We start from the raw sequence: 26899 nt of genomic DNA, 5'->3' as shown, positions 1-26899 counted from the left end.
GAAGAAAAGATAAGCCTAGTCAGTGCTTCCTGTTTACCGCCCTGTGGTTCATAACCAGTTTTGTATCTAACCTAGCAATCTTATTTCCTTTTCTAGGATATCTTAAATGTCTTTCCCTTGGCCACCTGATGCGAAGAACAGATTCATTTGAAAAGGTCCTGATGCTTGGAATGATTGAAGGCGGAAGGAGAAGGGGACGACAGAGGATTTGATGATTGGATGGCATTGCTGACTCAATGGACATGAGCTTGAGTAAGCCCCAGGAGTTGGTGATGGACAAGGAAGCCTGGCGTGCTGCAGTCCATGGGGTAGCAAAGAGTCAGACACGACTGAGCGACTGAACTGAACTGAACTGAACTGATGGAACACAAAGGAGCTTCCCCGGTGGTGCAGTGGTAAAGAATCCACCTGCCAATGCAGGAGACGCAAGAGATGTGGGTTTGAGCCCTGGGTCTGGAAGATCCCCTGAAGGAGGAAATGGCAACCCACTCCAGTATTCTTGCCTGGGAAAGCCCATGGACAGAGGAACCTGGAGGGCCATAGTCCGTGGGGTCACAAAGAATCATACACAATTGAGCAACTGAACATACAACACTTGAAACACAAAACCCACTGCTCTTCAGTGGTCTTCAAACCAGATTTTCCATCTCATCAGTGAATAAGTTGGATAAATTTTTGAGCCCAGACCATTCTATTCGGCATGGGAGACATGTCTTTTAAGTTTCTGAACATGATTCCTTGACATGGCAGTGCGGAGATTCAGCAGCACTGGACTCTCAGGCTTTAACTTCCCTAGCTAATCAGTTAGCTATCTCAGTCTCGGGCTGTTTAATGGTCACGAGCTCACTCTTGGGCTGCCTAATAGTGCTTCCAGCAGGTCTTTCAGGAGGAAATGATCCTCAAGCCTTTGGAGATTTTAGAGAACAAAAGTAGGACATTGGGACAACTGGTCACCATCTAATCTGGGTGCAGAGAGGACAGGCCAGAGCAAAGACACACCATGTCCTGCCACAGATTTCATGCTGTCCCAACAATGACTCTCTACAAAGAACACCTTTCCTGCTCTAGCCCCAGCTCAAAGGCTACTTTCTCCTGAAGCCCCCCTTGACCACCTCCCACCTCAGCACCCAGGAAGAGTAGGCTGCAGCCTTTTTTGTGAGTGTTATGCAGGCCCTCACTTTACAACAGAACTTAAATATCTTTTCTCAGAATTGCATGCAACTTAGCTCCCATGTAAAGTTGCCAGCTGCCTTAAACATGAGTATGGGTAAAAGACACTATTCTGGGAATGGGGTGGGTGTATTCCCAGCTTGGAACAAAGAAGAGGAGAAAGGAGGTTCTAGGAAAGATGAAACAAGACTTGGGAGAGGCAGGGCAAAAGTGATCCAAGCTAAAGTGACATGTACATCTCAGGGCCTGCGTCGAAGCTGTGGGATTAGGTAGAAAAATGCAGGTGTGTTTGAGCAGTCAGGGGTAAAGGTTTCTGGAAATTCAGGGCAGATGGAACTGGAAAAAGGAGAGGGAGGGGATACAGAAACCTGTCTGTGCTTCTGAAATTCGATCTGAGTTAATCTGCATGGCTCTTGGTTCCTGTCATCTGGTGACTAGATGCACAAATGATAAAAAATAAATAATAAAAAGCAGTAAACTCAGTCAGTCTTGGTCCACAACTACAGAATTCCCAGGGTGTCAGAGTGCCTGCTACCAGGATAACCCCCGCCAGTGGGTGTATGATGACCTATAGCGCTTGGAGATAATGTTATAAATATTTCCTTCTACATCTGTAACTTCCACTTGACCATCAACTCCTTGGGAAAAGAGTCCAGCTTAAGTTCATCTTTGTGTTCCCAGATTGCAAAAGAATGTGCTGTATCGGAGACTGTTTTAAAAGTTCCTGAATATGTATTTTGTTGCCCATTGAACATTCTTTACCTGTGCATTTATTTTCAAAAATAGCGAGGCAAGAAGAGGCAGTGAAAATCCCAAGACCCAAAGAAAGACACCACTTTAAAAATGAGAGCAAAATAGAAAATCTCTGGGACCAGCAGAAGAAAAGAATTCATAGAGATGTAGATCTGAGTTAGCAGTCTGGAAGTCATCTGACTCTCCCTCTAATGCTGGTAAATATGCAGGCAAAGAAAGCTAACAAATGACCTCCAGAAATCACCTTCTGAGAAACAGGAAAGACATGTACGCGGAAAGCAGGTGTAAAACTGATCTCTTGGGCAGAGACTCTAGGGTGTCCAGCAAACCCAGATAAGGACCAGTTATCTTCCTAGGACATTTATGATTATAGGGAACATTTTAAAAAGCTTTCTTAAAGAATATACATTTAAAAATTTTAATTTATTCATTTGGCTGCACTGGGTCAAATCGTTGCGGCATACAGGATCTTCAATCCTTAGTTACGGCATGTGGTTCCCAGACTAGGGTCAAACTAGGGCCCCCTGCATTGGGAGCTTAGAGTCTTAGCTCCTGATCCACCAGGGAAGTCCATAGTGGGAACACTTTATTACCATAACCTGGAAAGAGGAATCAGAAGGCCTGAGTTCTTCTCATGATTCTGCCTTGACCATCTATCAGCTCATACGCTAGAATATGACCCACTACAACCCGTATTTCCCATGACCTTCCCCCAGTGCTCATCTTGTCAGTCCTGTGTGGTGCCTCCTGAATCAGGGACCAATGAGGTCCAGGGATCCAGTGAGATGCCTGCAGCCAAAATTCAGGAGTAATCAGGAGAACACTTCAACTGGCCATGGCTGGCTTGAGATAAAGGCAAAGCCCATGTGGTGCTGCTGGTAGGCCCCTGAAGATAAGAAGAAAATGGGAGGGGAGTCAGGATGGGGGAGATAAATCTGGTCTGAATTTACATCGATAGGAAACCTTTCCAAAATTAAAAGAGAAAAGCAAAGAAAGCACACAGGTGCGGAAGCTGGGCTGCCCGCGTCGTCACCGAACACTGATTACAGCTTGATGCTTGCTAATTTGGGATGACTGGGGAGCTGCTGATGAAAACGCCCTTCAGAGCCTCTCTCCTTAATGCCCCTTCTCAGGAAAGGCAGGAGGAGCTTCAGCAATGAAATCGATGGCGCCATTCCCTGACTCTGTTGCCTCCTAGCTTTGTGATCTTGGAGAAGTCAGCTCACCTTTCTGGGGCTCAGATTCCACATCTGTACTCAGAGGGCAGGGGGGGATGGACAAGAGCCTGCCTCACCTGCCAGCTCCGGGAGCCCCTGCCTGAGGCTATGAGAACAAGCTCGCTGGGGACCTCTGCAGCCCCTCCTGCTGCTTCCAGAAAACACAGGATCCTCCATCAAACCATTCTAGCGAAGAATATCTTCTGCTCCCTGCCTAACAGGCTAATTTGCCTCCCATGTGCTGTTGCAGATGGCCCAGAGAAAAGTCCACATTGGTGTTTGAGGCGCCAAGCTCTGGGGAGAAAAGAAATCCTGCGGTGGTGGGGAAGAGGAGTTGGGGGGCGGGGCGTATAGAGAAGGCAGGAGTCAAGCAGTGGAGAGGAGGGGTGCCGGTCAGTTCAGCTCCCCATGTGTTAGCTCCCGCGCCTCCGTGGGGGTGTTCCTAGGCTCCAAGACAAGGGGCTGGGTCACAGCATCAGTGTAGCAAAACCAGGATCAAGCATCAGCCTCAGTGTACTGTATCCAGATGCCTGTTTCAGAAGAAACAGGCATAAAGCAGTCTCCTCCTTTTCACTGGAATCAAGAACTTAAACTTACCCTCTAGTTAGACTCCAAGAGGTGCTACAAAGTACTAGCAAAGGTCTTTAGACCAGAGTCAAGCAAAGGTCTCAGTATCCTACAGCTGGTCTTTGATACCACCCTTCCTTAGTGGTGGCAGTGGTTCAGTTGCTAAGTCGGGTCTGACTCTTTGGGATCCCATGGACTGTAGCCCACCAGGCTCCCCTGTCCATGGGATTTCCCAGGCAAGAATACTAGAATGGGTTGCGATTTCCATCTCCAGGGGATCTTCCTGACGCAGGGATCCAACCCTCATCTCCTGCCTTGCAGGCAAATTCTTTACTGCTGAGCCAGCAGGGAAGCCCCCTTGATAGCACCCTTAGTCCTGTTAAAGGCTCCTCACTGAGTCCTCAGCATGTTAGAAACTCCATCTCCACACGTTGTGGCACCTCCCCCGCAGGCTTACCTTAGTGACCTCCTACCTATCCACCCACCCCGGTCTCCTGACAATGACTCGGCCCCCTGTACAGCCAGAGCTGGGCCCCTTCCCATCAGAGTCCCACTTGCCCAAGAGCTGCTGGAAGCCTCGGCGGTACGACAGCTCTGCTTCTGCCCCTCATTGAGCAGATTCATTCCCTGCGTTGCAAATTAGAAACTAGAATATAACTTCTCAGGGAAGGATTTATCATGGTGATTAAATTCTGTATAAATCAATATAGAAAGATAAGCAGTATTCAGGACTTCATGGTGATGCAGTGGTTAAGAATCAGCCTTCCAGTGCAGGGGATGTGAGTTCAATCCTTGGTTGGGAAACTTAAGATCCCACAGGCCAAGCCTGTGCACTTCAACTAGAGAAGCGAGCGCACTGCAATGAAAGATTTTGCAATCTGCAACGAAGACCCAGTGTACCTCAACTATGACCCAACGCAGCCAAATAAATAAATATAAAAAGCAAAAGAAAAGAAAATCAGTACAAAAATCAGGAGCAGTGACTAAACGACTCACCCATGGTCACAGAGGCAGCTAGTGACAGAGCTGAACCCAGGGCTCCTCACTCTCAGCTCAGTTACAGACGGGCTTTTACTCACTGGCTTGGCAACCTGCCTACTGTTTATAGTATGGTTTCTACCAGAATCTGTGTTCTGAGTCCCCAGTCACCATATTGCAGGGAAAAATTCGGAACAGGCTCCTTCAAAGTTGGAGACCAGTAATTCCATATTAGGGCTGCTGCTTCTGCTAAGTCGCTTTAGTCGTGTCCGACTCTGTGCGACCCCATAGACGGCAGCCCACCAGGCTCCCCCATCCCTGGGATTCTCCAGGCAAGAACACTGGAGTGGGTTGCCATTTCCTTCTCCAATGCATGAAAGTGAAAAGTGAAAGTGAAGTCGCTCAGTCGTGTCCGACTCTTTGCGACCACATGGACTGCAGCCCACCAGGCCCCTCCATCCATGGGATTTTCCAGGCAAGAGTGCTGGAGTGGGGTGCCATTGCCTTCTCCATTAGGGCTGGTAGGAGGGGCCAGATTCAAGGAAGTGACATTCTTCCTGAACTGACCGGCCTCACAGGAGGGTCCTCACAGTGCAAAGGCCCTCAGGACTCAATGTGAAATGTCATCCAGGAACTCCTGGGGAGAGGAACCTTTCCTAGTCTCATGCTTACTTAATTTTTTTTTCCTCACTGTGCTATTTCTAAGTGAAAGAAATGAATGAGATAGTTAATTACTACTAATGTAATTTGGGGGAGAAAAACTCCATGATCTCATGGCTTCAAGCACCAACAAAGTTCATTTTTTCTTACAACCATCAACCTTCACTAACGGGAAGCTGACACATGGTCCCCTTCTGATGGTGCTGGTGGTGCTGATACAATGCCCATGCTCAATGCTCAGAGATGTTCATGAGACAAAAAAAGTGTTCAGTCTGGATGATGTTTTGTCCTTTGGGGGCTCTCTTTTTCTCCCATGAACGACAACAATCACAAACATCTTAGGGCGCTATGGTCCCCACACTGAATTGCTGGAGGGCTTTCAACACCCCCTAAATAGCGGGGACGACTGAAGCGCTTTTTCACTCTGTGACACTGACCTCCTTTATGACCTTTCTCTTAGTGTCAGGTGGCTTCCAGGAGACTGCTAAGTAACTTCTAGGAGACATGCCAACCCTCAGTGTTAAAGAGAGCCTGGAGATACCCTGAGCCTTGCCCATCTTTTTTTTTTTTTTCACTTAATTTTATTTTTTGGCTGCACCAGATCTTAGTTGCAGCACACAGGATTTTTGTTGCTGAGTGTGGGATCTTAGTCATAGCATGTGGGATCTAGTTCCCTGATTAGGGATTGACCCCAGGCCTCCTGCATCGGGAGCGGGAGTCTTAACCACTGGGCTATCAGGGAAGTCTCCCATCTTCTCTTCTTTAAGGTCCCATTTGGAGTGGCTTCTTGTCTCCGAACAGATACAGGTATGAGGAAGAGGAGAGGAAGGCAGTGATCAGCCTGAGCATTGGTGAAACCTTGAATGGCCACACCCTGTCACTTCACCCTTCTGATACTCTTTTCTTCTCTGTTATGTGACAGACCCAGGCTGGGCAAGCCGTGAAGATCCTTCTGGCTGCCAAGACCGTTGAGTCTCCAATGGGCAGCAGGACCAAGGTTTTCCAGGAAGGGAGGGCAACTGAATGGTCAAGGGATGCCCCGGGGAAGAGACTGGAGGAAACAGGCGTGCGGGAGGGAGGCGTGGTAGGGCATTTGCCTCTTTGGACCTTTGGAAAGAGACTCTGTTTTCTTCCTCTGGAACTTGGACATCAAACTCCTGGGCAACGAGGCCCCCAAGGCAACGATGAGAAGCTTGGGATGAGGAACAGGTGAGGGGTGCTGGCAGAGCAGCTTCCTCCCTGGTGTCATGACCCACCCCTTCTCCACCCTCACCCACTCCCAAGTTCTCTGCACTCCCTCACCTCCTGGGGGGTGGGGAAGGGTATCAAGACCCCCAAGCCTCTTGCCTCATCCTCTTGCACAAGGCATGGCCAGACGCCTGGCTAGGAGGAGCCCTGGTCTCCGTGATGATTAGGAGGGTGAAGATAATTCCATTACCAGTAATAGGATGTTGTAAACATTCCGTCTCCACCTGTTAATTAGCACCACCCCCTCTTTGCTCCCGAATATGAAGCGATGCTGCGTAATCATGGCATTTTGCTGGTGATGCTGTTTCTCATATGTGGTATTTCAGTGGTTTGTGTGGGAGAAAGAATTAATTATAGCTCTCCGGTTCCAACCCATTCTCAACCCCACCCCCGTCCTCTTCTCCCATTCCCCTGATATAAAAAGCCATATGTGTATATATAAGCAGAGTAAACACATCATGCTGTTTCCTGTTTACTGAGGCAGGGGGAGGGGAGAGCACTGTGGACCAAACGCCCACTAAGTCCCAGGTCTGCCTCTGGTACCACCACAAACCAACACAGAAGCCGTGGGGACCTCTGTCTCTGGGCCTTGGCTTCCTGGTCCTAAAACAGGGATAACAAAGCAGCCCTGCTCACGCTGAGCTCACTCTGAGGACCAAAACAATGAAATCCGGGAAGCTGTGTGATTTAGCTATGTACATTAACAGCTAAATTCTTAGTAACTGTTCCATGTGCCCATGGAATTCCTTCTATAGAGTCTTCTGCAGCTTATCTAGAGGCAGGTTTCTTTGGAAACCTAACCAAACTAAAGAACTAGAATCAAAATTATTAGATACAAATAAGTCAATAGAGGTGGGGGTGGCTTAGATGCCAGGAGGCTGGAGAGAGGGGATGCAGTGGGTGTGAGATGCAGCAAGCGACTGTGGGTAGTCAAAGAGATGATGATGAAAGGTTAGGGGATCACAGGTGGGTCCAGACTTTACATGTGTTGGGGAGCACATATTTAAAACATGGAATAGGAACCTTAAAATGGGCTGGCACACTGGGGGAAATTCAGAGTGGAGAGGTGGAGGAGGACTAGGACGAAAATACATATAAATATATATGCTATGCAATTTGCTTTATCTGTATCTTAGAATCTGAGAATCTATAAATGAAGCAGGCATAGATGAAAAATGGAAAAGAATAGAATTTGCTCAAAATACCATAGATCTATATTGACACTGGTGGTGGGAAAAAATAGCAGCTGTGTTATGGGCTGTACCCCTGGGGTAGAGGGGCTGTGGACATTATTATTCTATACAGGGGCCATGATTTGGTTTCTATTATCAGAAACTGTGGAGGGTGAGGCATTTTATAATTTATAATCCCCTGAACAACTCTTGAAGCAGGTATTATCACTGATCAGAAAGCAGAGGCTCAGGAAAACAGATATCTTGCCCAACACCAGACAGCCAGTTAAGTGGAAGAACTGGGATTCAAACCATATCTGACTCCTGAGCTGCCTCTCATGGTAGACAGGGCGGGGAAGGGGGGGGGTCCCTACTTTGCTTTAAGCCCCTATAACTAGGACAAGAGGGGACCACACCTAAACCAACCAAACTCTCCTACACATAAAGCCTAAGCTCTTGTCATCATACCCATTTCCTCCTAGAAAAGTTCAACTTGTTTCCATCCTGGAAGCTGGAGGAAAATGTACCAAAACCATCAGTAGCCAGGCTGTGGGTCTTTCGGTCCTGTGCTTTCGGCCCAGTCTTGTGCAAGCCACAGAGGACACTTCTGTGGTCAGAGAGAGAAAATGGTAACTAAACAGGATGGAATCTATCTTCAAACAAAATCCCCCAGAAATGCAATTGCAAGTCAAGGAGAGGTCAGGTAACACAGCATGCCCATGATTTAGTGAGACAAGAAGAGGAGTTTCCTTCAACATGTCCAGTCTTTAGAAAGTTAAAAAAAAAAAGAAAACATAAATAAGTAATATAGGGTAAACGCCAAAGAAATGAAGCCATCCTTTTGTCTAAAGAAAAGAAAAAAATTTAGCCTAATAAATTCCTCCTAAATTAGGGTGAAAAGTATGTGTTTTTTTGTTTGTTTTTTTTTTCACTAATTCCCCTGAATAGAGTGTTGCACACCCAAAGAGTCTTGTCTAGTTAGCCTTCTCCAAACCCACACACAGCGCCCATAATAGAAGCATGTGTGTGGCCTGTGAGAACCACAAAAATGAAAAGCAGTGGAAAGAAAGATGAAGGTCTTCTTGAGAGCATGAGAGCATCTTTGCAGCAGATGGCTGCCATGTTGTCTCAGGGACCCTGCTCCTGGGGGTACCAGCCCCATATCCATCAAGTCACGAGGTGTGGGGGGCTTACACGAAGAGGCTGAAGCAGGGCTACAGCTGAGCCCTGACCCCATAGTGCTGAGGGGATGAACCCTTTTCCCTTCTCCTGGCCTCCTAGCCACACCCCCAAATCCTTCAAGTCTCTTCAGCTCCCATCTCCCCCTGAAAGTCCTCCGGCTCCTTCGCTCCTCCTTGGTCCAAGCGTCTGCCACACTCTGGGCTGAAAGCACTGTTTCTGCACCTATTATGCCTCTATTAGTTCTCATTCTCCTGGTGTCAAGTGGTTTCTATTTCCTTTGACTTTTCCTCACTGCTGAGTAAAGAGCTGTCACTCAGTAAATATCCTGCTGATTCAGTAACAGAGGAAGGATTTAGGAGTTCTTGGTTTCATAGTTACCTAAAGATGGAGGGAGGGAGAGAAGGATAAAGACCGTGTTACCCTGGGGAAGAGGAACCCCTTGCAGCACCCAGGACAGCATTTTTCCCTGGTAACAAGCTCTCTTTACAAGGAGGAAAAAATGAATTATCACACATTTTGTGAATTCCCAGCATCTAAACATACCACAAAAGCACAGGCTCAAAGTGCTGGAACTGGCAAGTTATTTGCCTTAAATAACAGGGCTTGGAGATGGTAAATGCAGAACTTTGGGTAACTTGATAATGACTCACTCTAAGTCTTTTTTTTCAGAAGTGTTGAAAGTTTAGTGAGACTAAATGCTAGATGTAAGCCCCATTAGAGCTTGTATCTGGTTTGCTCTGGAGCAGGGAATTCACTCTTCAATCTCTTCGATCCATTCCCAAGAGTTAGATTATGGCCCAGAGGGGCGCCAGAAAAATGCTGCTGTCCACAACACCAGATTTCAGCTTTGATCTCCTCTCTCCCTGCTCAAAACCTTCAGGCTCTCCTTTCCATCTGCTGGACAGAGTCAATGCCTGCTGCAGATGGCTCTTGGCTACTGGATTCTAGTTTGGAAAAAAAGAAATCCAACCACAAAAGACATTTGAGGGACAACTGTGGATATGAGACTATGAACTAGGCATGGGTAATATTAGGAAATTATTATTCATTTTGTTGAATAGGTAATGACAATGTGGATATGTAAGTATTCTGGGGTATTAAGGACCATGAAGCCTGCAATTTACATTGGAGCAGTTCATTAAGAATTAAACACTTTTGACAGGTAGATAGAGAAGAAAGATGAAGTAAATACAGAAAAATGTCAGCATTTGTTAGACTTGGATGATGGACCTATGAATGTCACCTGTTACTTTCAGAAGGACAAGAGTGTAAATTTTCTTTCAAAGAGATAAGTGTGAGAAATTTATGTCTGGTATGGGATTGAAAACTAAAGGCTAGACTAGACAATTATCTTTGCCCCTCAGTTCCAAACTCTTTAAGTAACATCTCTAATGCTAGGTGGTTTGAGACCTCTATTTTAAATCAAGGGGTTACTACATGCCTTTTCTTTCAATTTTTGTTAATGCTTAAATTTTTTGTAATAAAAATGGTATGCTGGTTCCTTAAAACATTAGACAAGGGATTACCTTGTGATCCAGATTTCACCTCTGGGTATACACCCAAAGGAAGGAAGAGTAGGGGTCAAAATAGATATTTGCACCCCACGTTCACAGCAGCGTTATTCACGATAGCCAAAGGGTTGAAGCAACCCAGATGTCCATAGACAGATGAGCAGATAAACGGATGTGGTATGTTCACACAGTGGGACGTCCATTTAGCCTTAAAAAGGAAGGGAATTCTGACACATGCTTCAACATAAATGAACCTTGAGGATGTAGCGCTAAGTTATAAGCTGGCCACAAAACAACAAATACTGCATGATTCCACTTATCTGGGATACCTAGAGTAGACAATTCATAGCAATAGAAAGTAGCACAATGGTTACCTGCTAGGGGAGGAGGAAACGGGGAAGTGTTTAATGGCTGGAGGGTGTCAGTTGGGGCCGATGAAAAAGTTCTGCAGATGGATGGGGGGTGACAGTTGAATTAACTGAATGAGACAAAACCTTCCACTTAAAAACAGTTAAATGCACAGGGTGCTCAGGGCCAGTGCACTGGGATGACCCTGAGGGATGGGATGGGGAGGGAGGTGGGAGGGGGGGTTCAGGATGGGTAACACATGTACACTCATGGCTGATTCATGTCAATGTATGGCAAAAACCACCACAATATTGTAAAGTAATTAGCTTCCAATTAAAATAAATTAAAAAAAATTTTTTTAACGAAAAAAAAAAAAACCAGTTAAAATGGTAAATTTTATGTTATGTATAAAGTGTTAGTCACCCAGTCATGTCCAACTCTTTGTGACCCCATGGACTGTAGCCCTCCAGGCTCCTCTGTCCATAGGATTCTCCGGGCAAGAATACTAGAATGGGTTGCCATTTCCTTCTCCAGGGGATCTTCCTGACTCAGGGATCAAACCTGGATTTCCTGCATTGCAGGCGGATTGTTTACTGTCTGAGCCACAAGGGAAGCCCTCTTATTTGGCCACAATTAGAAAGACTTCATAATAAAGAGTTGAAAGCAGCAGCTAAGCAGGCTAGGCTTACTGCTAGGCCTCCGCAGCCTGGCCTTCGTGGCCCTTGGGTTCTGCTGAGCGCTTCCTGCCCCGCTGGGCCCTGCACACACCCCACGATGCCCGGCCTCTTTGCGCCTTTCTTCCTGCTAGTCCTGCATGTGAATTCTCTCTTTCCTTTTCCATCTGTCAAACCCCATCTATTCTGGAAGTCAAGCGCCCATCTTTAGCAAAAAAGATAACATCCTCTTTTTAAAACTCTTCCGAATTCTGACCACAATGATCCTGTCTTTCTCTCATTTCTGCTGCATCTTGTCAGTATTCTCCATAAACATCTGTTTACTCTTAATATACAAAATCTATGCTCAGAATCCGGCCAAGGCTGAGTATGCTGCATGTACAGTTCACTTGAGAGGCCTGGCAGAGGTACAAGGAGTATAAATTTTCTTTCAAGGGGATATGTGCGTTAGAAAGGTCATGGGTAACAAGGGATTGAGAGTTAAAGGTCATATCTGGGAAATTACGATCTCCACCCTTGATCTCCAGCTAAACATAAAATTTCCGACCAAATGGCATTTCAGGATGTGCCAGGAAGTTTGAGGAATTTCTGACTTTGAAAACCCCAAAGCAATGTAAGCTGGATTGTAATGTGTAGCAATAACCCCACTAGGAGACCCACCAGCCCCCATGAGAGATGGGGGTGAGGCGAGATCCCTCTGGAGGTGGAGAGAAAAGGCAGAAAGCTCTGATTTCCCCAACAAGTAAAAATCACTTGATTTTGAGCAGAAGCTGAAGCTCCCACCCAAGCCACAGTAAAGTATTTTTGTGGACTAGGATGTGGTACATAAAAACACACATAAACAAGCAAAAATTTGTCACTTGAGGACAGAAACCATCAAAGCTTGTTCATAACAGGAAAGTGGGCAGCTGGGGCTTAAAGCCCACGGTGCACGTGGTAAAGAATAACATGTGACTGCTTCCTGATGCCAAAGGAGGAGTGTTGCCCCAAAAGCCCGGAAAGAAAGGAGGAAGGTGGCGGGGAGAGGAATGATCTACCCTTTCACTGTTTGGGTTTGTCCTCTCCCACTCTCTCCTTGAAGCCTAAATGATTCTCTCTTCTTTGTTTGAAGGGAATCTTAACTTGAAAAAAAATGGATCTGAGTACTTGAAGTATTTCTCAGTGAGAAGCTGAAATGTCCCTTAGGAGTAATTGCCTAGGACCTGAACAAGACATGTCCAGCCACCCGCTTGGTCCCTGAAGGCACCGCTCAGCTCCCAAAGCAGCTGTATTTTTAAAAGAAAAAAAAAGAGACTCTCTTGCTATTTTCTAAAGACCCCAGGCAGATCATCAAGGGGCTCATGCCAGGCACTCCGTTCAGAGCTGGAGATCTCTGGAAATGTCCTTGCTCCCCCAAATCTCTGAACAACTCCTTGTTCAGGCCCAGAGGTTTCTTGTAAAACTGCAGACCCCATACAATCGTCTCCATTCAGATTCACACAGACAACTCTCAACAGAGAATGTCTTTGCCATTGATCAAGGACAGTCTCGGAAGTAAATAGGATTGTCACTCTATTGGTGACTTTGGCAATGGTGCTGTGACCTACAGCCAGTATAACTGTTGTTGTTGTTGTTTCGTCACTAAGCCATGTCCAACTCTTCGCGATCCCATGGACTGTGGCCCACCAGGATCCTCTAAGGGATTTCCCAGACATGAACACCGGAGTGGGTTGCCATTTCCTTCTTCAGGTGATCTTCCCAACTCAGGGATCGAATCCACGTCTCCTGCATTGGCAGCTGGATTCTTTACCACTGAGCCACTTGTGCTGGCATGCTATTACTGGCTAATCAGAGGTCTTAAGATGGAAGGAGGCCCTCCGGAACTCACCAGCCACCCTCTGAGTGGTGCGCATGCTAACAGCTCTCACCGCTGTTTCCTCTGCTCCACCCCATGAAGCCATGTACACATGTGCCCTCTTTTCCCCATTAGGCTATATACATGGAAGCCCAGGCCTGGATATGTTCCAGTTTCAAAACCAATTTACTAGAAAGACCACTCCATGGATCCAGAAGGGGTTATTAGGAGAGCGGATATGACTTACTTGTTATGTGAAGTTGGCTGTAGAGAAAGAGACTCTTTCCCTTTTATGTTAGACATTATCCATGCAATTGACAAGAGGAGAGTCCAGAAAAGCTACATAATTTTTACTATGAATTTTCTACTTATACCTCCTGGACCCAATAAGAGTAGTTGGTATCGTGAAAAAGTGATAAACTTGCTGGCAAGTTCCTGCTGACTGGAGTTCAGGGGAAAGAGTTGATTTCTGCCAGAGACTGTCATATGGAGTGAAGTAAATCAGAAAGAGAAAAATACTGTAATATTAACACATATATGTGGAACCTAGAAAAACAGGTTGATAAAAATAGATGATCTGCTATGCAAAGCAGAAAGAGACACAGATGTAGGGAACAAATGTATGGATACCCAAGTGGGAAAGGGGTGGGGGGATGAATTGGGAGATTGGGACTGACATATGTACACTACCCGGTATAAAATAGATAACTAATAAGAACCTACTGCAGAGCACATGGAACTCTCCTTGGTGCTCTGAGATGACCTCAATGGGAAGGAAGTCCAGACCCCATGGACTGTAGCCCACCAGGCTCCGCTGTCCATGGGATTCACCAGGCAAGAATCTTGGGGTGGGTGGCCATTCCCTTCTCCAGGGGATCTTCCCAACCCAGGGATCGAACCAGGGTCTCCTGTATTGTAGGCAGATTCTTTGTCATCTGAGCCCACCAGGGAAGCCCACACAAGGAAGAGGGGATATATGTAAACATATAGCTAATTCACTGAGTTGTACAGCAGAAACTGACAGCAGTGTAAAGCAACTATAGTCCAATAAAAAGATTAAAAAAGAAAAACACAAGAAACCCCCAAAGATCCAGTTTCTGGATCCTGTTGATCCAGGTCTGATGATACCACCTAGAAACAAATGGACTTTGCAGCCCAGGGTGATCTGTTAACTCCTTACTGCTGCCAGGAGTAAGGTACTACCAGGCAGTTTTGGGACTGCCCCAGGACAGTAAAATAATGTAGCTGCAACTGCAGAAATGGTATATTCAAAACATTTGCAAGTCTGTTTTTTTATCTGTTTGTTTTGGAAAGGAAAGATTTCATGTATATATAATATCTAATAATCAATATATGAATTAGAAACCAGCAAATTCATAGGCTGCTATGCTACTTACTATCTCAACTTTTAAAAAATTTTTCCAATTTTATTGAGTTATAGTCAACAAAGATTATATACACTTAAAGTGTCTGTACGTGATAAGTCGCTTCAGTCACGTCCAACTCTGTGTGACACTATGGATTGTAGCCCGCCAGGCTCCTCTGTCCATGGGATTTTCCAGGCAAGAATACTAGAGTAGGTTGCCATGCCCTTCTCCAGGGGAATCTTCCCGACCCAGGGGTCAAACCCACGTCTCTTATGTTTCTTGCATTGGCAGGTGAGTTCTTTACCACTGGTGCCACCTGGGAAGCCCATACACTTAATACAAATACAATTTGATAATTTGATTGTGCAATATTCACTACAATCAAGCTAATGAGCATATCCATCACCTCACAGACTTGTTACCCTTTTCATTTGTGGTAAGAACATTTAAGGTCAACCATTTTAGCAAATTTCAGGTCCACAATACAATAGTCATTAGAGTCACATGGTTGTACGTTAGGTTTCTTAACCTATTTATCTTGTATACAAATAAAAGTTTGTATCACTTGACCACCAGCTCCTCATGGTTCCCTTCCCCCAGAGCCCAGTAACTGCCATTCTGCTCTGTTTCTACTTTTAGATTCCACAAGTAAGTTATGTCATGGAGTATTGGTTTTCCTGCCTCTAGCTTATTTCACTTGGCCTAATATCTTAACAGTTTATCCATGTTGTCACAAACACAGAAGAATTTCCTTCTTTTCTAAGGCTGAATAATAGCCCATTGAACACTTCCTTTATCCACTCATCTTTCAATGAAGGTTTAGGTTGTCTCTGTATCTTGGCTATCATAAATAATGCTGCAATGAACAGATGTCTCTCAAATGCTGATTTCATTTTCCTTGGGTATGTATACCCAGAAGTGAGATTGCTGGATCACAAGATAGTTCTTTTTTTAAGTTTTTGAGGAACCTCCGTACTATTTTCCATAATAGCTGTACCAGTTAAGGGGCTTCCCAGGTGACGCTAGTAGTAAAGAACCACCTGCCAATGCAGCAGGCACAAGAGATACGGGTTCGATCCCTGGGTTGGGAAGATCCCCTGGAGGAGGAATGGGCAACCCACTCCAGTATTCTTCCCTGGAGAAAAATAAAGAATCCCATGGACAGAGGAGCCTGGTGGGCTACAGTCCATGGGGTCTCAAAGAGTCAGACACAACTGAGCATGCACAGTGAGGAAGGAAGGACCTCTTTAAAAGTCTGAGTAATCAAGCACCAGTTAAACATTTGCAGTTCTTGATAGAAATTCCAAGAAACTCTAGTGTTTGACTTTTACCTACTGTTGTTTGCGTACATCCTTGGAAATGAGTGGAAGCCTTGCTGACTGCTACCTAAATCAGCCCCAAACTGTATATAAAATGTCCAGAATTGTGAAATTTCAGAATTGCAATGGAGTTAGACCCATGAAAATTACTGTTCATTGCCCAGGCTGCCATGACAGGAAAAGTTAATGCCAATTGGAAGCATTTACTATTCCAATCCTTTTAAACTAATTCCTTGGCCGTTCCTAGAATCAGGTTTTGGATACCACAGCAGGATCCTTCTGACGGGTAAGAAGAGGCTTAGTGGGGAGGAAGCATAACAACCTAGGGAGGAAGAAATAAAGAATTTGCTCCCTTGTTGGTTAGAAGAATTTAGACTGAATAAGTTTAGGTGGTGAGAATGTTTTTCACCTAAAGAAATGCAGCTCCATCTTCAGTGAGTTCCCAGTTGCACTTATAGCAAACCAGGTGTTGTAATACTGACACCTGCTTTAACATAGAAAGGTATGCCTGCCATTCACCTTAGAAAAACATCTCCACCTGAAGCCTGACTGATACGATGGAGGCAATTCAGGTGGTGATGGTTGTTCAGTCGCTCAGTCGTGTCTGACTCTTTGCAACCCCATCGACTGTAGCCTGCCAGGCGCCCCTGTCCATGGGATTTCCCAGGCAAGAATACTGGAATGGGTTGCCATTTCCTTCCCTAGGGATCTTCCCGACTCGGGGATCGAACCTGTGCCTCCTGCATCGGCAGGCATATTCTTTACCACTGAGCGAACTGGGAAGCCCTAGGCAGTTCAGAGAAGTGCCTGCCATGAGCTTGGCATTGTACCGGGTCCAGAGCAGCCAAAGATACATCTGGGCTATTTCCTGCTGCCCTCCCAGGAACTTCCATGGTTACCTGACAGATCCTCAAGCTGTAATGAGACTCTGTGAGTAATGCCAGCTGCTTCAGTAGCAAAAATGTCCTACTGAGTCCCCTAGAGATCCCCAAATGCCTCAGTGAACACAGCCTCACATCTTAAAGAGTCGGCCCATGAAAAGCTAAAGGGGTGTGTGGCTTGGCACCTTCAGCAGATGACTACAGGTGAGTGGAAGAAGGCAGCTGGGGACTAGGTGAGAAAACAGGTTTCTTATAGAATGGCATGGCTGGTGTGATGACCGTGGAGGGCTGGGTGGAGAATATGCATGAGTGTTGGGTTGTGTGGCAGAATAACAGAGCAAGGGTGGGTGGGTGAGAGGCCCAGAAACGGAACAGCTGTGGGTGAGCCGTGTGGTGATGGGAGACAAGGGTCCAGCCACAGGGAAGCACAGCAGGTGGTGGTGGGCGGGCAGACGGAGCCCATGTCACCGGGTGACAGAGTGGGTGAGTGCGTGCAGGCTTGACGTTTTCCCTTTATTAAAACGGGGTCTGCTAAATAGAGCTTCTCTCCATGAAAACCTTTTCTGAGTCCTAGCTGGTGGTGGGCCAAGAAAAGATGGGCACGGCAAGGGATTCATCAGCCGCCAAACCCATTTTAGGCAGGGACAAACGTCATTCTGTGCTCTACCTCTGATCTACCTAGATTACCCAGAAATAAAATTTGGATCTTGAGGAACTCAGAACTAGGAGTAGAATTTCTTTCTCTGAAGGTAAGAAGTTATGAGGACCAGGGATGAGACGGGATTTCAAGCTATCTTTTTCTAGGTTGAGTGTCTCAGTTCCCTTATCTGTAGAAAAAGATGTAATATATACTTGTCTAAAGGAGTTATGGTAGAAATAAAAGGAGACGGTGCATGTTAAATATTTGTGCAATGTCTGACACATGGATGAGTGTGTGCTTAGTCACATCTGACTCTTTCTGACCCCACGGACTTGTAGCCTGCCAGGTTCCTCTATCCAGGAGATTTTCCAGACAAGAATACTGGAGTGGGTTGCCATTTCCTTCTCCAGGGGAATCTTCTCGACCCAGGGATGTGTCTCCTACATTGGTAGGTGGATTCTTTATCTTTACCACTGAGCCACCTGGGAAGCCCAATCTTTGGCACATGATAAATGCTCAATAAAAGCATATATTATCTAAAATTCCTTCCACTCTAATATTCAGGGGTTCTATGAATTCTGTCAAAACTGGTTTTATCTTCCTCCAAAGCAGGAGGTCCTGAATGCCTTGAAGTTGTGTGCAGAGTTAGCTCGTAGGAGAGATGCTTGCACAACTCAGTGATTTCTCTAATCACTGGGAATACCCTCACGTTACATTTTTTTTTTTTTTTCTGTTTACAGGTTTATTCAACACAAAACAATCCCTTTCAGCTTTACTGAGGTGGCTGACCACGTCCACGAGCAAATCTGCCTCTAAACTGGAATTCAGTTGCCGACCCAGCCCCGGCCTTGGCTTTCTTGTCGGCACCAGGGGGCACGGCGCTTCGTCTGTAGATGTCTCTGTCGGCTTCCCCTCGCGTGAGTCTTGCAGGCCGCTCTCCCTGCAGACCTTTGGGCCTTGGCCGGCCAGTCTCAGGACGGCTGTGGCGCAGGGTGGTGGGCACGATCTCAGGGGGCAGGTGGGGGCAATCACAGAGATACTGGATGCCTTCGTTGGTGAGGTACCAGTAGAAATGTCTTCAGGCAAACTGTTCCTTCACGTAGCCTTGTGACTTGAGAGACTGCATGGCTTCCATGACGTGAAGATTGGGCACATTCTTGTCTGCTAGCTCCAGGTGCTTGGGCATGTGGACATCCTTCTTGGCCATCATCACCCCCTCCTTAAAAAGGAGTTCATAAATGGCAATCCAGTTCTTCTTGGGCATCAACATCGCGACGGTTGCTGTCCTCATGTTACATTAAAAAAAAAAAAAAAGTCGCTCAATCATGTCTGACTCTTTTGCGACCCCATGGACTGTATGTAGCCTGCCAGGCTCCTCTGTCCATGGAATTCTCCAGCCAAGAATACTGGAGAGAGTATCCATTCCTTTCTCCAGGGATCTTCCTGAACCAGGGATCAAATCCAGGACTCCTGCATTGCAGGCAGATTCTTTACCATCTGAGCCACCAGGGAAGCCCCTCATGCTACATAAAATGGATCCAAATGAGCACCGCACCCTCCTGGTACAGCTGATTGATCTGACTCAAGCTAGGACTTCTTCCTTCTCCTGAGATTTTGAAATATGGACAGATACAGATGTTAGGAGTTATTGGAGCTGAGTCAGGAAGATTCCCCAACCCTGGGACAGCTCAGATTCTTTTCCTCCTCTGATCTAGGCTGCTTCTGTCTTACTCAGCTCCATGAGCTAGCCTAGCATCCTTTATTATTTCCATTGGCCAGAGCTGATGGCCATTCACTGCAAACAAAGGACACGGTAATGATGCACACAGGTAGTGCACAATCATATCATTTAGAAAGAAGATCCATAGTTTTCATAATAGTTTGAAAGTATTCTTGACTTTTCCCCTCAAAATGATTAAACTCCAAAATACAAGAACTTCATCTAATAAAATGATAGAGAGGTAGCTCCACGGAGAACAAAAGTAGCATGTTATTTATTCACTGGAGAGCCAAGTTCCTGAGAGTGGATTTTAATATTTTTACCGTCTCCCATACTTCAGAGTCCGTAGTGATGCTTCCTAAGGCTCACTTGACTTCACACTCCAGGATGTCTGGCTCTAGGTGAGTGATCACACCATCATGGTTATTTGGGTCATTAAGACTTTTTTGTGCACTTTGCCAACAAAGGTCTATATAGTCAAAGCTATGGATTTTCCAATAGTTCATGTATGGATGTGAGAGTTGGACCATAAAGAAGGCTGAGTGCCAAAGAATTGATGTTTTCAAACTCTGGTGCTAGAGAAGATGCTTGAGATTCCCTTGGGGAACAAGGAGATCAAACCAGTCAATCCTAAAAGAAATCAACCCTGAATATTCATTGGAAGGACTGATGCTGAAGCTGAAGCTCCAATACTTTGGCCACCTGAGGAAAAAGCCAACTCATTGGAAAAGACCCTGATGCTGGGAAAGATTGAGGGCAGGAGGAGAAGAGGGTGACAGAGGATGAGATGGTTGGATGGCATCACTGATTCAATGGACATGAGTTTGAGCAAACTCTGGGAGATAGTGAAGGACAGGGAAGCCTAGTGTGTTGCAGTCCATGGGGTTGCAAACAGTCAGACACGACTGAGCATCTCAACAGAAACAACAATATTTCAGAGTCCAGGGAATGGTGCTAAAGTTTCTGCAAAGTTCCCAAATGACCCTTTGCAGCAGAATCCCACCAATAAGGAAATAAGATTTTTAATCAAGTCATCACCCAGGAGAGAAAGGAATTGAAGACACAGAGAGAACTAATTATATCCATGACAACTCAAAACCTAGAAGAGGGGAGCAATATTTCAAAACCCCTTCAGGCCCTCAAAACCCCTGCCCAACTCTTTTAGAGGCCACCTGCCCTTGAGGCCCAAGGTGGTCCTTATGAGTGTGATGAATGGATGCTGGAAGGGAGAGGAATGTAAGAAGTCCACAGACTCAAGTAAAATCTTGTCATCACCAGGTAATGAGTTCAGGAAGAATCTTAAGAAGAAGAGTCTGATCTCTTTGTAAAATAACAAACTCAGGAGTCGGAAGATTTTTTTTGGTTTTGCTTTTGTTTTGTGTTTGCCTTAAGCAGATGATGGGGTAGAAGGAAGGGGCTATCTTCTATTTGGTCAGAGAGTTGTACGTGGAGATAGGAATGGGGCTGAGAAGCTGATAACATTTGTTCCTAGACTCACCTAGGTTAGGGATAATTAAGACCAATGGGTGGCCAGGGAATAAGATTAGAAGTTCTAATGATATAAGCAGGATTTATGCCTTGATATATGGCTGAAAATAAGCAAGACAGACAGGGCTGGATAACAATGTGGGGTTGATCTCATAACAGAAAGGATTATTTGAAACACTGTTCTCTAACAGTTCAGTAAGCACTAATGGTAGGCTTTTGGAACTTAGAAGTCTTTTTTCCCCTACTTACTATAAGGTATGAGTTACAAATAGAGTTCAAGATTCTATGTAATGGGTTTCTAATTTTTTAAATGTAAATCTTTATATTAAAAGTACACATGGCTGGATTGAGTTGAATATCTCTGCTAATGCCAAAGTTTGATAATACAAATTCAGTCCGCCTTCAAGGATGCTCCTAGAAAGATCACTGGATGGTAGGGACCATAATGATGCACACAGATCTCCAGGGATCTGGTTTGGCACTAAGGGCTGGTCTTGTAACAGATTCTTCTATTTCAGTGATGGACATGTTGCATGTGCTAAAAAAAATGGAATAACTAATGACACTGAAATGTCAGAAACAGGGTCATGAGATTTATATTGAAAAACATGAAAAGAATGGAAAGGAATCTCTTTTGCTGGAACAAAAACTGGGAGACATTTTTGAAGACATATAAATTTGTCAGGACAGTCAACTGGATTAAAGAATGATTTGGGTTTAATTTTGAATTCAGGGATTCATAACAGAAAGAAGGTTGGTTTATCCAAAAACAAAGAAATGGGGAAAAAATAATGGTACTGTGTCAGCATGCTCCATAAGGGACAATCAGTAGACTAATTTCATATGACAGATTTTCACACTACTTAAAACACTAAAACTACTGAGATCTCAAGTAAACCTGACCTACAGAAAGTGGTGAGAAGATATTTCAAAACATATAAGCATACAACTCAATAGAAAATAAACATAACCCAATTAAAAAATGGGCAAAGGACCTAAATAGACATTTTTCCAAAGAAGACATACAAAGGGCAGTTAACATGAAAGGGTGCACAACATCACTAGTCATCAGAGAAATGCAAATCAGAGACACAATGCGATATCACCTCACAACTGTTAGGATGTCTGTTATCAAAAAGATAAAGATAACAAATGCTGATGAGGATCTGTGGGTGGAAAGATAAATTCATGCAGCCACTATGGAGAACAGTGTGGAGAGTCCTCAAGAAATTCAAAAAAGAACTATCGTGTGATCTAGCAATTCCATTCTTGAAAACATCTCCAAAGAAAATGGAAACACTATGTCAAAGAAATATCTATATTCACCTAAGTGTCCAATGATGGGTAAATGAGTAAAGAAATAATACACATGCTGCTGCTGCTGCTAAGTCGCTTCAGTCGTGTCCGACTCTGTGCGACCCCATAGATGGCAGCCCACCAGGCCCCGCTGTCCCTGGGATTCTCCAGGCAAGAACACTGTAGTGGGTTGCCATTTCCTTCTCCAATGCATGAAAGTGAAAAGTGAAAGGGAAGTTGCTCAGTCGTGTCCTACTCTTAGCGACCCCATGGACTGCAGCCCACCAGGCTCCTCCATCCATGGGATTTTCCAGGCAAGAGTACTGGAGTGGGGTGCCATTGCCTTCTCCCTTAAAAAGAAGGAAGCTTGGCATTTGCAATAACATGGATGAACCTGAAGGATATTAAGCTAAGTGAAATAAGCCATGTAACACGTGGCATCACTTATAGAAAACAAGATATTCACAAATTGGTGGGGGAAATTGTCAGAGGTTAGTAAAAGAGTACACACATTCAGTTATAAGCTGAATAATGTCTGAGAATCTAATGAACATCATGGTGACTCAAGTTGATAACACTATCATATAACGGAAATTTGCCAAGAGATTAGAACTTAAACGTTCACACATACAAAACAGGTAAATACGTGAGGTGACAGATATGTTAGTTAACTCAATGGAGGGAATTCCTTTCACAACATATATGTATTACCATCTTGTACACTTTAAATATCTTACAATTTTATTTGTCAATTCTATCTCAGTAAAGCTGGGGGAAATTACCACCACCACCAACAAAAAAACAACAACAGAGAAACAAAACACCACCCCACACATACAGGAAGATGAGTAACGCTACCAGTGAACAGTGTCCTCCACATATTAAAAATATAAGCCATTCCACTTGGGATGGACACACTCTCTATTTAAAATGGATAAACAACAAATAGCACATGGAACTCTGCTCAGTGTTATGAACAACATGGATGGGAGGGGAGTTGGGGGGAGAATGGATAGGCCACCAAGTCCCTTCCCTGTTCACCTAAAACCATCACAACATTGTCTGTTAATTGGCTATGCTGCTGCTTTGTCGTTTCAGTCACGTCCGACTCTGTGTGACTGTGGCCTGCCCTCCAGGCTCCTCTGTCCACGGAATTCTCCAGGCAAGAGCACTGGAGTGGGTTGCCATGACCTCCTCCAGGGGATCTTCCCAACCCAAGGATCGAACCCATGTCTCCTGCATTGCAGGCAGATTCTTTACCACTGAGCCACCAGGGAAGCCCTAATTAGCTATACCTCTATAGCAAATAAAAGCTAAATAAAAATAAATAAAAGCCATTCCAAGAGCAACGGTTCAATACCAGTGTGAAGTCCAGCCAAGTGAGGGCATCAGCAGTAAGGAAGGAATCAAGGATGGACTGCAGCCTCCTATCATGGCCAAGCAATGACATGAGCTTGGGGCAGAAAGGTGAGTTTCCCAAGCTCCCAAGTTTCTAAAGAGAATGGGGCTGGGAAGACAGGACCATGATGATAAAGGTGCCAGAATGTAGGGAAGGTAAGTAAGGGGGCTTCTGTGCATTCCCACTGGCAGATCTTGCTGGAATTTCTGCATTTCCCAGGAGACTTTTCCTCTGAGGCACAGAGGAGCTCACTACTTTGCTGAATTTTGAACTGTGTGCATCGTAAGGTTTGTTGGTGGGGCTGAGTCTGTTAGCTTAGTGAGAAAGGCTAGTCTGCTACCTGGCATTCCCAAATCAATGTATTAGTGCTGTTTTCCCTTTTTGTTACACAGGCATTAACACTCATACAGTGATTATTTTTTAAAAGTGCCTTTGTTGTGGGGAAAAAAACAACTTTAATAAAGTAAGCCATTGGCAAATGCTGGTAACAGGTGAGATCGATGAGGAGAGATCTCAGCAAGTGGTATTTTGTATAAAATAAAAAGTGGAATGTTAAATTTGGCAGATCAGGCACATGAAGCAAATTCACTTACAGGACCAGGGAAATCAGAAAACAGAATTTATGTGTGTTCCAGCCAGCACAAAAGCTGTAATATATGGGGGGATTTGTAATAATGTAGTAATATTCAAAAATTGGTAGTTTCTCAAATATCTTGAGACCCATCTCTTAAGAATCCCACCAGATTGTCAGTTTCAGGAGGGCAGACATTCTCTGGTTCTTCCTAGAATCCCAATGCCTAGGATGGTGCCTGGTGTACAGGAGTTTGAAAGGCAGCAGCAAAGGCACGCAGTGCCTTGCGGTTCATAATGAAGGATTTGGATATCGACCTAAGTGAACAGGAAGACTTCAGACATTTTTACATGAGGAAGTGATATGATTTCAGTTTTAAATGTCACTCTAGCTGCTACGCAGAGAACAGATGATAAAAAAAGCATTGGTAGGAAGTAGACCAGGTGTCCCTATGGAGAGGGCTATTGGAATATATCAAACAAAGGATCATGGTGGCCTGAATTTGGGGGGTTGACAATTGGTTCAAGATAAACTGGAGATTAGAGTCAACAGATTTCTGGTGGATGGGATATGGGATTGGGGAGAGAGGAATCAAGCACAATTTGAGCAAATTTGGTAGATGCTGGTGCCATTATTGAGATGGGCATGACAGAGGAAGGGACTGGTTTAGGCGAGGAGAATTCAACTCTTTTGGGGCACGTGAAGTTTGAGAAAAGTCTTAGACATTGTGTGGAGATGCCAATTAGACATCAATTAGATAGCAGGGGGTATCTGATCCTCAAACTCAGGGAAAGAGGGCTGGAGATTTAAATCTAGGATGAATAAATGAATGCTGGAGACCTACTCTCTGTATTAAAAGTGGAAAAGGTTCTAGCCAAGACAGAATAGAAGAGTATAAATGCATTCAGTTCCTCTCAGTTACAAGAGAAAATGTATTATTTCTGTGGGCAAAAAAGAGGGGACTGAATTGTCAATGTCCTAAGACATGAAAGCCCCTCACACACATTTTTTCCAATGTAGGGAATGTTTGCTACTAAGGCCCTCATTTTCTAGATTCACTTAAATATATTTGAGACCCATATGTCTTTAATAAGGCAAGGTTTGAGGGATATATGGAAAGAAGTATGGGAATATTTAGAAATAGCCTTTTAAAATAATAATTTATAGACAGAAATATTTGAAGCTCAGGAAAGAAAAGAAAGAAATATGAAAAATGAAAGTTGCTCCTTCTTGGGAAGGAAAAATTTCACACAGCACTTAGTTCTCTGACAAACCAAGTGTGGCCCAGGAAAATCAAATGAAAATTACCTCCCCAACAACTTCAGGGAAAGAATCTACATCGCTATTCAGAATTTGTTGCTATTGTTCAATCGCTCAGTCACGTCCAGCTCTTTGTAACTTCATGAAGGTAGCCCGCCAGGCTCCTCTGTCCATGGGATTTCCCAGGCAAGAATACTGGAATAGATTGCCATTTCCTTCTTCAGGGGATCTTCCTGACTCAGGGATTGGATCTGCATCTCCTGCATTGGCAGGTGGGTTCTTTACCACTGAGCCACCAGGGAAGCCCTCCTATTCAGAATGGAGGGCTGGAATTGTCTTTTATGTGGATTAAGGATCTAGAAGAATTTAAGAGGTGTGAACAAGGCCACAGAGGAAAATCAGGAGAAGCCACATACAAGACTCTGATGGGGTGCAGTGGGCATGCCAGGGCACATCACTGAATTACATGAAAAGATCACAGCCACGTGGATGCTACCCTTGCCTTGACTTCTGGGGTCCAGAACACTTCTGTTCACCTTACCTCATTCGCTATACTATTATGAGAAAGTGAAGCAAGCATACAAAAGAAATAATGCTGTGCACACAGGTAAGGTGTGGACCATATTGTGCTACATGGGATAAGAGTAAGGAGACAGTGATGCACCTGTCACTGGGGTCTCAGCATCCACAGTATTAGCCTCTGAAATACTCAGTTACAGGTCTGATTCCTTCTAGGTAAGTATCTGAGTCCAGAATTTTCAGACAGACGGGAAGGTATAAGTCTCTTTTCAGAGATGATATCCTGCCTCTAAAATACAATGAGATTAGCACACTGAGACAACTTCACTTACAATGCAATGATTGAATATAGCTGCAGATGATTACAATTTATGTGAATAATTATCTTAGGGAGCAGAATGATAAATGCTATCAATTAATATTTGCTTGTAGAAGGGCACAGAATCCTTCCCTAAATAAACACACACACGTGCACACATGACAGCAAAAACAAATAGCAGGATTTTTTACTAGAAGCAATGGGCATATATGAATAGGACATTTGGTAAATACGTATTCCAGGTAGGAAGGTGAAAACACTAGCAACCTACAAAATTTTGCTATGAAACCCACCAAGTTTATAAACGACAAAGAAAAGAGTGTGAAGTATCATTTTCTAAAGGGGTAGAAAGGTTCCTACAATCAAGTATCAGGAAAGTGAAGTCTCTGCTTCAACTTCCTTAGAAAGGCCTTTCTCTCTCTCTCTCTCTCTCTCACACACACACACACACACACACACACACAAACAAGAATATAATTGGGATATTCAGTTATTCCAAGTGTTTTGCTATCAATCCAAAACATTCCGATACTTTGTATGCCCAGATTTTTATGCACAGCCAACAGATATTGACATAATTCACTTTCTGATGTCCCACCTCACTAACCATGACAGAACTATGATCAATTTCAGGCTGTTGGGGTGACCAACACAAATGTATGAAGACTTTAATCAGTTTCCAAAATATACATCTAGGCCTAAAAATTTTGTCACTGAAATATGTATTTTTTAAAATGCAACTAAATTTGTTTTCAAATTTACATTTATGGGTAGGGGGCAGAGTGCTAAGTAACTTCTTAGTCTAT

The 26899-nt window shown here is 44.5% G+C and overlaps 1 protein-coding gene and 1 pseudogene across 2 annotated transcripts in view; both read right to left on the bottom strand.

Moving 5' to 3' along the window:
* The window catches only part of TMEM178B (transmembrane protein 178B), a 415372-nt gene that overhangs the window by 80077 nt on the left and 308396 nt on the right, over positions 1-26899 (bottom strand). The window lies entirely within an intron of this gene.
* Positions 18237-18831, bottom strand: LOC109557701 (small ribosomal subunit protein eS10-like; annotated as a pseudogene).

The sequence above is a fragment of the Bos indicus genome, chromosome 4 (genome assembly GCF_029378745.1).
Source record: "Bos indicus isolate NIAB-ARS_2022 breed Sahiwal x Tharparkar chromosome 4, NIAB-ARS_B.indTharparkar_mat_pri_1.0, whole genome shotgun sequence".
Classification (NCBI taxonomy): Eukaryota; Metazoa; Chordata; class Mammalia; order Artiodactyla; family Bovidae; genus Bos; species Bos indicus.
Note: the sequence above shows the minus strand (reverse complement) of the source record. Positions and strands in the feature narration are given on the sequence as shown.